Genomic DNA, 13,957 nt, shown 5'->3' on the forward strand with positions numbered 1-13,957 from the left:
AAGAAGAAGAAGAAGAAGAAGAAGAAGAAGAAGAAGAAGAAGAAGAAGAAGAAGAAGAAGAAGAAGAAGAAGAAGAAGAAGAAGAAGAAGAAGAAAAGAAGAAGAAGAAAAAAGAAGAAAAAAGAAGAAGAAGAAGAAGAAGAGGAGGAGGAGGAGGAGGAGGAGGAGGAGGAAGGAAGGAAAGAAAGAAAGAAAAAAACCACACTGCACTTTCCTTGATTGCTACCTGTATGTTGAGAGCATTTATGCCTGAGGTCTTGATTTTCCTGTGCCCAACACCACCCCATGCTCACCACATGGTGGAGGTTGATGGAAAGAGAACGTTTAATTCTGATGCTGGTTCTGAATCTCCCTCCACCTAGTTCCTCTCACTGATGATCTTACGGTAGGTAGATATTCCTGGCCACGGTGGCACAGGCAATCTTTGACTTTCTAACAAGAGTTAAAAAAAAATTAGCAGTTCTCTCCTTGAATGAATCCATTGGAAAATTAAAAGGCAGTTAACTATTTTGTTAGCTAGCAGCAGGTGGGTATTTTTGACAAAGAGGGAAAGATTAATTAGGTATTAGTTTCCTCTGATTAAGAAAGGGTATGTTTTCTAAATAACGTTTCAAAAGTTATATATTTCTTTGTTGAGTGAAAAAAATAAAAAGGAAAGGAAAGGACATGACCGCTCTTAGACATAGTGGAGGAGAAAGTTTATTGTAGATGGGTGGAAGAGTACGGCCAGAGGCAGAGGCATCTGAGAGAGTCCAGAGTGGGCAGGACCAGACTGAGCTGGGCCATGTGTGTGGGGGGGTAGGGAGAAGAACCAGGGGCAGCAGCCAGGAGGCCAAAGGTACAGAGGGTCTGGTAACCAAAGCTGGATTGTATAGGGAAGAGTCTCTGAGGGGAAAGGCAGTCCAGGCCCTGGGCTGGATGGAGAGTTCAGGATAGAAGGAGAGGTATGCCAGCCATACCCTGTAACAGGTAGGGACTGAGGGATGCTGGGAGAACCTGGTGGCCAGGTCCACTATGATATGTTAAATAGGCACCGGGGTATGGAAAGTTAACACGTGTAACCCATCCAGAAACGAACAACGGAAAGAACACCGGAGACTTGCTCCCTTTCTGCTTCAAGTCCTATTCCTCAAGGGCAGCTTTTATTAAGCCCCTCAATTTTCAAAGTTTATATTGAGAGCATACTCCGGTGACTCGATTTAAGAGAGACAGGTGTGGCTCATGAGGCTTCGGAAAGTGTTGTGACTTTATCCCCTCACATGTGCCTGTAAATGCTGCTTTTCTGTGTGGTATAAAGTTTGGCTGTGACTTCGATTGACCATTGGGTGGCAACCTAGATGGGATCATGGAAGAAGTGAATTCATGCTTAATAACAGGCTGGGCACAATCCGTCTGAAAAATTACAGCTTTGCACAGATGTTTCAAAGGGTCTTTGTGTGTGGTGGTGGTGGTGGGCGGGGGTCGGGGTGGAACTGCCAAGTAGCAAGCTGTTTGAGGGACAGTCCTCTTCCCCGTTAAGCAGTCGCACTCCTTGCCCATTTCCTGAGCCACTTGACAGCCAATGAATCCTCTTCCCTCTGCGAAGATCATGTGAAGCAGGAGACACAGAACTGCGTCACAGGAAGTACACAGCTGTGCAGAAGTACACAGCTATTATGGTGCGGAAGGGGGTTGGTTGCTTTATGACCCCTTTCGTTGATACGGTTGATTTTAAGTGGCATCCTTTGAACTATTCATACCGAGTATGTATGACCTAACTACCGTACACGCAGAGGTGTCAAACCCGGTATAGATCTTCATTCTCCTTAAATCTACTTAAACTCAGATCCAAGATCTTATTTTTCTGCTGGGTTGGCAGGAATTAAGTGTAAATACTTGTTAGTACTTTCCTGCTTCAAACATGGTACAGCGGTGACGGTCTTCCCGGGTGTAGGTGAGGTGCGTGTGATCGCTGGTCACTGGGATGACAACATCTATCCATGGTGTCCTTTTGGGCTTGCTTCTAGTCCATGTTTGGATTCAGGGAGGCACCAGCACTCAGTATTTCTGGAGTACCATCTCCAAAACACCTCCTTGTCTTGTATCATTGGACCTTCTGAAGGTTGAGCTCTTCTTGGTATCAGGCAGGGGGGATCCCATTCCCTCTTGCTGTCTAGTAAGCAATGCTCTCTCCCATCTGCCTCTGGGCTACGAGCACCACCCTTTTCAATGAGTATAGGTTTAAAAAAATAGTCAGAACTATAAAAGATAGGCAGTTTTCTCTTTTTGCCACACACAGGGCTCTGTCTGTCCTTGTTGGATTTCTATCGCTATGATTAAACATTGTGACCAAAACAGACCTGGGCTTTCCACACCCACAATGACATTTGCATCTGTCCCCCTTGTACATCTAATGTTTGGGCAGTCACACTGGTGAGACTTTACAGGCATTAGGATGTCTGATGTCATTAGGAGACACAGTTTCATGGGAAACTCCATGATCCTCTCTGGCTCTTACAATCTTCTAGTCTGTCTTCTGCGATGTTTCCTGAGTCTTAGGTGTGGGTGTGTTTTGTAGATGTGATGGGTTGTGGTTTTCTGGGGGTGGTCTCCCCCTGTTGCAAAGAGAGGTTTCCTTAGTGAGGGGAGAGGACTACACTTATCTGTGGGTATAAGGACACGTATTTATAGACTGTCTTAGGGATTGTGTGGTTTAGAAAGTTAGTACCTGTAGGTTCTCCTCCAATGACCATGATTTCATTAACACAATGAACTGCATGTGACTGAGTAAAGCTGGGAGCAGGAGAGCTGGTCCCCCCCACCCCCCGTCCCCAGAAGACCACATCAAATGGTCATCCTTGAAACCATACCTACAGGTAACTTGTGGATTCAATAGGAAACAGGCACCCACCCACGCAGGCAGGCAGGCAGGCAAGCAGGCACTCACTCAGAATCAACGATTAAAGAGGGGCCCTGAGTTTGAAGGAGAACGGGGTAGAATTCTCCACGGGAGGCTACTTACGAAGGGAGAAAATGTAATTAAATTACAATCTCAAAAATAACAATGTGTCAAAACAAAACCAAAAACAAAATCACAAGACCTGGGGGAAGAAAAGACTTTGTCTCAGCTTACAGTTTGCAGTCGGTGATCCAGGGGAGGCAAACCAGGAACTGTAGCGGAAACCGTGGAGGAATTCTGCTGCCTAGCTTGCTCCCCATGGCTTGCTCATCTTACTCTCCTGTAAAACCCAGGACCAAGTGTGGCACATTCCACAGTTGGCCGGGACCTCCCTCGTTGATCTTCAATCAAGAAAATGACCCCCACAGATATTCACAGGGCAGTCCAAAAGAGGAAATTCCTCAATGAAGGTTCCTTCCTCTCAGGTGTCTAGTTTGTGTCAAGTTGACAAAAGCCAGTCAGCACAGCCTCCTTCCCTGCTCCCGCAGGTAGTATAAAAAGTGACAACTTTACTGGAGCTGCTCACAGAGCAACACCTAGATTAAAATACGGACCCCACTAGCATCGCACATGCTCAGTTTTAGTATGACAGAATTTTGCCGAGCACACTCCAGTTTATGTGCGCCTATCCTGGTGAGGAGAAAACTCAGGAGTTCCTTTATTAAGTCCTGGTTGTATACAGACTAAGGAGCCCTTTTCCCTTTCTCATCCCTTGACATCCTAATATGAGAGAAAAAGGGAAGTACTTCTTTGGTAGTTCTCCAAGCAGTAATTATAATAGTGTATTATTTACACACATCAATAAATGGCTCCCATAACATTACCGAGCGTCGCTTCTCCGTGCTAGCTATTGGGGTGGGAATTTTAGAGCATCGTCTAAACCAGGGGAGCTGTGCTGCCTTTCGTTTGCTTGTTTGCTTTAGGGGACGGGCATTAGGAATGATTCATCGTCATTAAATTATCATTGAATCAGTCGGGAATTAATGACTGTGATTTAAAGGTATGGAGGCTTGGCATTTAGCAGGTAAATGATGAGAGAAAATGTTTAAAATTTTTTATTATAGAAAATTCCCTCTCTTCCCTTCTCTTTCATCTTCCCCTTCCTCCTCCTCCCTCCCCTCCCCCCCTCCCTCCCCTCCCTCCCCCCCTCCCCTCAAACTCATGATCCCCCTTGCCCAGTCTCCTGAGTGCTGGAATTTTAAATGTGTACACACCCAGGCTCAGCTAACAATTTCAATAACAGCCAAAGCTAGAGATGAGAAAAGAGTTGTGTTAATCAATCCAAAATCATTACTGTTGGAACTTAATTTTTCAAGAGGTGATTCAGAATTTGCATGTAAACATTTCAGGGCATAGCCTTCGAAGATCAGAACCAAAAGCACACTGACGATGCTGTTACCATACTCCGACGTTAAACAGTGATGGACGTGTAACAGCTTCCTTATCTTTGCTTAAGGACTTGCTTAGGTTTAGTGCCGTATTCCCATCAGCAGATTCGATGTATGCGTGCCGTGCTCACGTATCCTACAGATATCCGGGGTGTGCTGGCAAGAAAAAAAAAAAGCAATTCATAGTGTAATGTTTTAAGATGACCAAAGCCAAGGGTAGTGGCTGTGTTTATAGTCCAAGTGCTTGAAAGGCTGAGGCAGGAGGATTACCACAAGTTTAAGTTTCAAATTTGAAGCCAGCCTTAACAACATAGTGAGTTCAAGGCCAGCCTGGGATAGCCAGACTCTATCTCTCCCAGCTCCACCAGAAAAGCTACACCCGTGTTTAAATGTGAACAGGTTAGAGGCATAATTCTTCTGGCTAAGAACCGAGGCTATGGGTAGGAGGGGTGGCCAAGCAGGTGAAGGTGGTTGCTATAAAGTCCTGGTTACCTGAGTTCCAACCCCATGAAACCATATAACCGTGAAGAGAATGAATGACTCTACCAAGTTGTTCTCGAACATGACCACACGTATATCACGGAATGGATACACACACACACACACACACACACACACACACACACACACACACACACACACACACACTTTTCAGAAGTCGGAATGAGTGCATTTGATATTGGAGGTGAGGGTAAGCCTCTCCCGTTTAACCTATTGAGTGTTTTTTAATCTTAAAAAAAATTGTTGGAACTAAATTTTCAAAGGGATTCAGGAAAGGAAGAACTTGAGTCAGCTATTAGAATGTGAGATGGGAGACTTCTCAGGTCAGAATATCATGACCAATTGCTGCCCCTCAATTGGCTGGCCCTCTCTTCCTGGGAGAGACAGGGCAGCAGCTAACATGGAGGGCTGCTGAGTGCCAGGTGCTTTCCCTCTGATGATTTAATGCTCAATGTATCCCTCCCGGGCAGGCGTTGTTGTTCAGATTATTCAGATTAGGAAATTATCCAAAGAAATCAGTGGTTTGGAGGAAGCTGAGTGTGGCTGGGTTCTGAGCTTGAGGGAACTGCTCTCCGTGATCTCAGCCCCCTCGGAAGAGCTCACTGGTGCAGGATTAAGGTAAGATCATAACTGCCTCTCTTTGTCCAGTTAAGACCTTGCCTTAGTGAGGGTTTTACTGCTGTGAACAGACACCATGACCAAAGCAAGTCTAATAAAGGACAACATTTAATTGGGGCTGGCTTTACAGGTTCAGAGGTTCAGTCCAGTATCATCAAGGCAGGTGCAAACGGAGCTGAGAGTTCTACATCTTCATCTGAAGGCTGCTAATGGAAGACTGGCTTCCCAGGTAGCTAGAATGAGGGTCTTAAGCCCACGCCCACAGTGACACACCTACTCCAACAGGGCCACACCTCCTAATAGTGCCACTCCCTGGGCCGAGCATATGTGAACCATCATAGACATTATAGCAGGTCCTCATGGTTTTTTATCTCCATCATAGACATTAGAGCAGGTCCTCATGTTTTTTTTTATCTCCATCATAGACATTATAGCAGGTCCTTATGTCTTTGTTAACCTGTAGCAAACTAGAGTCACCTGGGAAGAAGAAGCCTCAGCTAAGGAACACCTCCATCAGATTAGCCTGTGGCTATGTCCATGGGGGGAGGCATCTTCTTTCTTTTCTTAAAATTATTTTATTTATTTATGTTCCAGACGTTGCCCCCTCCAAGTCCCCCCTCCCACAGTTCCTCATCCCATTTCTCCTCCCACTTGCCTCCAAGAGGGTGTTCCCCACACCAGGCAGCCCCCTTCCCTGGGGCCTCAAGTCTCTTGAGGATTAGGTGCATCTTCTCCCACTGGGGCCAGACCAGGAAGTCCTCTGCTATATATGTGCTGGGGACCTTGGGTCAGCCCATGCATGCTGCCTGGTTGGTGGCTCAGTCTCTGGGAGCTCCCAGGGGTCTGGGTTAGTTGAGACGGCTGGTCTTCCTATGGGGTCGCCCTCCCCTTCAGCTTCTTCAATCCTTCCCTGAATTCAACCATACGGGTCCCCGACTTCAGTTCAATGGTTGGGTATAGGTATCTGTGTCTGTCAGATGCTGATAGGGCCTCTAAGAGGACAGCCATGGTAGGCTCCTGTCTGTAGGCACATCATAGCAACAGGAATAATGTCAGGCCCTGGTGGGAGGAATGAGATGGATCCCACTTGGGCCTGTCACTGAACTGCTTTTCCTTTAGCTTCTTCTCCATTTTTGTCCCTGCAGTTCTTATAAACAGGAACAATTCTGGGTCAGAACTTTTGACTATGGGTTGGTAACCCCATCCCTCCACTTGATGCTGTCTTTCTACTGGAGATGGTCTCTTCCAGTTCCCTCTCCCCACTGTTGGGCGTTTTGGCTAAGGTCACCCCCATCGAGTCCTGAGAGTCTCTCACCTCCCAGGTTTCCGGTACTTTCTAGAGAGCCCCCCACCTCCTACCCCCAGAGGCTGCATATTTTCATTCGTTCTCCTGTCCCTCTGGGTTTCTTTCCTGTCCCCCCCATACCTGATCCTGTTCCCCTTTCCCCCTCCCTCTACCCTCTCCCACCCAGATTCCTCCACCCCTCTGCCTCCTGTGATTCTTTTGTTTCCTCTTCTAAGTGGGATTGGAGCATCCTCACTTGAGTCTTTCTGCTTGGTACACTTCTTATGGCCTATGGGTTGTATCCTGGGTATTCTGTATTTTATAGCTAATACCCACTTATCAGTGAGTACCTACCATGCATGCCCTTTTGGGTCTGGGTTACCTCATTCAGGATGATATTTTCCTAGATCCATCCATTTGCCTGCAAAATTCATGATAGCCTCATTCTTAATAGCTGAATAGTATTCCACTGTGTAAGTGAACCACATTTTCTGTATCCATTCTTCAGTTGAGGGACATCTGTGTTATTCCCAGCTTCTGGCTATTACAAATAGAGCTGATATGAACATGGTGGAGAACATGTTCTTGTGGTTTGGTGGAGCACCTTTAGGGTATATGCCCAGGAATGGTATAACTGGGTCTTTAGGTAGAACTATTTCCAATTTTCCGAGGAACTGCCAGATTGATTTCCAGAGTGGTTGGGGGCATTTTCTTGATTGCTAATTGATATAGAAGAGTCCAGCCCACTGTGGGCGGTGCAATCCTTAGGCAGGGGAGATAAGGCTGTATAAGCAAGCTAGTGAGCAGTGTTCCTCCATGGCCTCTGTTTCCATTCTTATCTCCAGGTTTCTGCTTGAGCTCCTCCAGCCCTGGCTTCCTTCATGGTGAACTGTAACACAGAGCCTATACTGAGTAGATCCTTTTTTACCCCACCTGGCTTTTGGCTCAAACGTTCTATCACGGGGATGGAGCAGCAAACTGGGACAAGCTTCATGTCTCTTCTGTTTTAGGAAGCATTTAAACGCCAGGCAGATGGTGTTTGTCGTTGGTGGCTCTCTGCATTGTTCTCCAGCTGCCTAACCTTTCCTTCACAGAGACTATGATAAGGCTCTTCTCAATCTATCTGTCTATGAAAACAAGAAAAAAGAAAAGAAATTGCAACAACAGGAAAATTAGAAGCGCCAGCACTTTGATTTGACATTTCTTCCTAATTGGAGATGCAAACACGTGGCTGTATCTTTAAACAGTTATGGATTAGCTCTTGCAGGTTGTTCCTTTTTAACACCATGGCTCTCTATCCGTATTGCTTTGGCCTTCTCAGGTCACATTTTTTTTTTTTCAGGAATAACAAATTAACTTTATTATCTAGTAGAAGAAGAATGAGATTTGGAAATCAAATTAATCTATAAAACAACATACTCCTCCGTCTCGCTGTTACCCAGGAGTTATTATTTTTGCATTTGCAACACTGGCTTTTCTTATCTTGGGGAGATCACCGAGATAATGAGGTGCACTGCAGACATCCTAGTCCTGCCTGAAGAGGTGGCTGCCCCTTACAAGATGTTGCTTCGGCTGTTTCTTTGGTGGTGGGCAGCTGGCTGGAGGAAATGCCCCTGACAGTGTAGGATTTCCAGAGCTTAGACCCCTCTTTGCACACAATGAACAGGCATAACCAGGATGAACGGCCCCACCGATCCCAGGAAGACATCGTACTGCCATGTGAGGCTGTTTGCCTTCAAATAAGATTGGAGACTTCAGTCCTTCAGGTTTAAAATTCCTCCCCTCAGCCAAGTACAGTGGTAGGCTATGCTGGTGGGTGGGCAGTTCGCAATGTTCAGAGAAAAGTGTTTAATATTAATTCTTCTGCAAATGCATGTATCAGTCTGCTTCGTGTCTCTGTGTTTGGATACTTCGAGGAGGGTATTTTGAGAGTCTTGTAACTATGCTCATTGGATTAGTTTAAAAAATACAATCCTGTCTCCTTTAGGGCAGAGATTTCCTTGAGAGGGGCAGTTCAATGAGACATTGCAGCTTTCTCAAAAAGACCTTAGGCCAGGAGCTAGGTGACAGGGAACCCAGTCCTGTAGTCTGCCTCCTGTATAGGTCTCCAGTGTCCAGGGCCTAGCTGATTTAGGATTTAGGTCTATTGTTGGCTTTCTTGTTTTAATCTTCTGAGTCACCTTGAAGAAGTTTCTAGAGAGTCCAGATATGGGTTTTGGTTGTATCATAAGCGTCCTGCAAACCAGTTGGTCGAGAAGACCGTCTATAAGGGTTACAAGTTCTATGACGTTTTAAGAACTAAGGTTAGAACTATTCTTTTTTTTTTTTTTTCCTTTGGTTCTTTTTTTTGGAGCTGGGGACCGAACCCAGGGCCTTGCACTTCCTAGGCAAGCGCTCTACCACTGAGCTAAATCCCCAACCCCAGAACTATTCTTAAATACCTCTTCTGTCTCTCCTAGTCGAGCTCATTAGGAAACGGAAGGTCCAACGGTTCTGAGCAACCAGTGGCAATTCCGGGGGCTAAACAGTTACTGGAGCAGTGATGTGGTTTGGGTTTGAACTCACATAGTTTCAAACTTGCCTGTCAGCTGTGTGACCTTAAGCAAGTTAGAGAGCCTCTCTGTACTTCTGCTCCCAGGTCTGAAAACTAAGCATGACACTAAGTTGAAGGTTTACCATCGGGCTGAGACAAAAGAAGGGCAAAAGAACCTCACAATCCCTGACACACCGGTCAGTGCTGTTGGCCTCCTTGTCTCTTACTTGGTCGCTGTACAGTTGTACCCCATCTTTCCTGACATAGTGATATATCTTATTACTTCCATTTCTCATTAGAGCTGATTGAATATTTTAGAACACACTTTACGATGTATTATGTTAGCCAATGTTTTAAACGAGGGAGATGTAATAAATGAGGAATTTAGAATCGAATAAAAAATGAAACAATGCATGTCTGAGTAGAGTCAGGTGATGTCAGAAAATATGTTCTTTTTAATACAGCTATGATTCAGTTACTGATTTGCATGAAGAGTGGACCATTTTAGTAACTCATTAGATAAATTTGGTCCAATTAACCAATATAAACTTATTAAGAATGCACATCTGGAATGCCACACTGTTACTGGAAATTCAATGGAACTCGCACTTCCAGTAAAGGAAATCCTTAATTTTTCAATCGAATAGGAAATGTCTATTCTGAGACCATGTAGACGAAAGGATTTAACGATGATTTGTGCCTCAATTACAATCACTTAGTGCCTCTTAGAGAGAGGCCCACAGATTGCCAGGTCTCTCTGAAGACATATTGTCATACCCACCATGGCTATTCCCAGGCATACGGTACACCCGACAGATAAACAGCGTCAGCCCTGTGCACAGAGACAGAGTACAGTGAGTTAAGCTTTCTCTGTGTGGGGCAGAGGCCTCAGGCTGTCTACTCATTCCCCCAAGCTACTTCCTTAGTAGACCTCTGATTTCCTCAAACATTGTCCTTATGTGTTTAGGGGGTGCTGGGGTTTTCTTCAGCTTCCAGAGGTGGCGAATCTTGAGAGCTCAAAGCTAGACACTCCAATGGCTACCTTTTCAGGTACTGATTAACACAAGAGTCAGAGTTTGGCTAAGGGGACCCGAGGGAGGGTTCTTGGTGGGGGATGGAAATAAAGGTAGTTCCCCATGTAAAATTTGCACTTAGAGACACCCCTGTCACTTTGATCCCCTTCATTGGACTCCCAGAGTTGGGGAAGGCGGGGCTTGCTTGAGGGCGCGCGCGCGCGCGCGCGGTGAGGGTGTGTGTGTGTGTCTGACAGCCTGGGGAGAGCCAGTCTCAGAGGAAAATACTGTGCTTATGTTAGCAGAATGGAAGGAGGAGGGGACTGGGTACTGGTTGTTGCTGGTGAATTACCACATGAGGGGGCGGTGGGACTTACTGCTTTGTGACACAGTAAGAGTCCTTGTGTAAGCTGGCCTTGATGGTCTTGAGTTGTTAACAGAAAATAAAAAGCTAACTAATAGCATGTGCAATCATTTTATCCCAATTTCTCCTAGGATTCATTGATCCTAGTTTCCAATAAGCTGGATCAGTAGAACCAGCCAGAGCCTGTTTTTGCCTGGTTTCAGGTACCAAGGGACACTGTCTGTGTTTGTGTCATTTCTTCCTCCATTTTCCCTCCTCCTTCCCTTCCTTTCTTCTCTCCCTTTTGTTTCTCTTTCTGCCCCCTCTCTCCCCCCTCCTTCCATCTCCCTTTCTCTCCTCCTCCCCTCTTCCCTCCCCTCCCCTCTTCTGCCCTCTCTCCTCTCTCTTCTCATTTCCTTTCTTTTAAGATAGGGTCCTTCCCCGAATCCCAGGATATCTCAAACTCGTGATCCTCCAGCCTTGGGAGTGGATTGCAGGCGTGTACCACTACCTCCAACTGTAATTTCCTTACTCCTGAGTTAGTTTTCTGTTCTAGCCTGCGGACATTAAATTATAAAACGGTTATTAAGCACATGGGAACTCTTTCTTTCTGTTGCAGTATCTGGAGCTCTTTGGGTATCGTCATTTGGGGGCATAGTGTACTGAAGCACATCGGTCTGAACAGAGGATTACCTCAGTCAGTGGAACAACGACACCAAGCTTTTGTTACATTAGCATAGCCTTCTCCTTAGAGCCGATGTCTTCCTAACAGACACTTAATTTAGACATCTGAAAATTAACTTTCTGCTTCTCTACCGTCTTGGGCACAGAATCACACCGTGGCAGCTGTAGATGAAGAAGACTGAACATATGTGAATTGAGATCACTGTTGTGTTAAATGGAACTGAAATTAATTTGCCATATATTTAACATATATTCAATTTTCTGCTAGATAATTACCAGACATAGCTGTTAACTGATTCATGTGAATCACCAGGGTTATAGTTTATAAGAACCTTTTAAAGTAAATGCAAACGGTTAATTATCGGGTCTAGAGGGAGGTTTGAGTGCCTTCAGAACCTCTTCCCCAGTTTTTTTCTCTCTCTCGACTCAGCTATTGTTCTGCGGCTGCCATCGCTCTGAAGGTCCACATAGGTATAGTTCCTGATATTAGTTGTTGGGGATAGAAGGCTCTCTATAGGTCAGTTTATGTTCAGACAACATGGTGCTGATGTGCATAGCCAGTGGGCCAAGATAGGTAATGCTGGACATCTCAGAGGTTTGAACTAGTGCGAAGTGGCTGACATGGAATCCCTAGAAATCCCAGAGTTAGTAATGATGCAACCTGCTACACACACACACACACACACACACACACACACACACACACACATGCTGCACATATGTACTTGTATACATATACATCTCTTTGTGTGTGTGTGAGTGTGTGTGTGTGTGTGTGTGTGTGTGTGTGTGTGTGTGTGCATGTGCACACGTTCATGCATGCATACTTGCATGCCAGCATGTATCTGGGTGCCTGCTGGTATATGTCTGCCTGTCAGTCTAGGTAGTAACCTTCTCCCAGAATGAATATCATAATATGTCTTAATTCCTTCAACCTTCTGCCTCCCCATGCCCCTCTCCTCTTTTGGCATCAGAGCTTGCACCCCCTTTACTCTGTATCTGCTTTGAATATTGGGGTTTTATGAAGAGATTAATCAATGGACTCACTAGGGCCTGAAACGGGAGTAGGGGCTAAGGTTCCCCTTCAGAGCAACACCATGCAATTCTGGATTTCTATCAGTCATCTAGGCAAAACAGACCGGAGGTGAGCTGAGCAGCAGGACTCTCTCTCTCTCTCTTTCTCTCTCTCTCTCTCCCTCCCTCCCTCCCTCTCCTCCTCCCTCTCTCCCTCTCCTCCTCTTCCTCCTCTTCCTCCTCCTTTCTCTCTCTCTCCCTCCCTCCCTCTCCCTCCCTCCCTTCCTCCCTCTCCTTCTCCCTCTCCTCCTCTTCCTCCTCTTCCTCCTCCTCCTCCTCTCTCTCTCTCTGTGTCTCTCTCTCTCTGTCTCTCTCTTTCTCCCTCCCTCTTCTGTCTCTCTCTCCCTCCCTCCGTCCATCCCTCCCTCTCCTCCTCCTCCTCCTTCTTCCTCTCTCCTCTCTCTCTCTCTCTCTCTCTCTCTCTCTCTCTCTCTCTCAGGAACATCCCTCAGAGGGGCCTCACTCCTTGGCATTGGCTCCCAGTGACTTCTTCTTCCCCTGTAACAAATACACTAATTAGACTGTGATCATCCTTTTTAGCCCAACAACAGAATGCCTGTGCCCCCTTCTGGTAGACACACTTGTATGCTGATACTGAGGAAGAGAACAGGAAATGCCTTACATAAAACTTAAGCTAGGCCTTTATAAAGTCTGCTCATTCTGAGCTCCCCCTGCCTGCTGGCCCTTCTTATGGTGTGCCTCTGAGGAAGGACTGTGGAGAGACATCATTAATCCGTATGATAAGGCAGGACAAGGGGGTGACTCATGTCAGCATGGGTTTTTGCTTTCTGCCTACAGAAACGCAAAACCTTCCTCAGGACTTTTGGTCTGCTTACTGGGAAGCCCTTCTCCAGCTCAGTCTCCATAGGGATCTGCCTGGAGGGTGAAACTCCACTCAGCTCTGCTTCCCTCCCTCATGAACAACACCAGCCTTGAATCATTTAAAGCCCCACCCTAGGCAAGGCACTAGAAAATATGTAATACTGAGATGGCATTTGGCGTTACATTCGATAGAGGCTAAGCATATGAATTCTTTCATGAGCCTCTGTCTCCCAGCATCCAGGAATTTACTCATTGTGATTCAGAGTTAATGCCGGAGAAGAGAGATATTTCTGAGAGTGCTAGAACAGGCCTTACAATTCTGTCTTTAACTACACTCATGGTGCTCACAGCCTGTCTATCTTGAATCAGTAACACCTTTGGTGGAGAAGAATGTGGATATTTGGAGAGGCAAGACGTTTATGTAGTGATTATTTTGGTCTCTTCTAGCTGATATGCCAGGCAGTGGAGGCAAACACCTTTAATTCTAGTGCTCTCAAAGTGGAGGTAAGTGGATCTCTGAGTTTGAGTTGAGCCTGGTCTACAGAGTGAGTTGTAGGACAGCCAGGGCTGTACAGAGAAACCTGGTCTAAAAAAATTGGCTTATCTGCTCCCATGAGTCTTCCACGGCGTAAAGGCAGTCTCTCTCTCTCTCTCTCTCTCTCTCTCTCTCTCTCTCTCTCTCTCTCTCTCTCTCTCTCTCTCTGTGTGTCTGTGTAGTTAATTGGTCAGCAACTCTGCATTGGTCTATTTTCCATTGC

Source organism: Rattus rattus, chromosome 17 (genome assembly GCF_011064425.1).
Source record: "Rattus rattus isolate New Zealand chromosome 17, Rrattus_CSIRO_v1, whole genome shotgun sequence".
NCBI classification, from domain to species: Eukaryota; Metazoa; Chordata; class Mammalia; order Rodentia; family Muridae; genus Rattus; species Rattus rattus.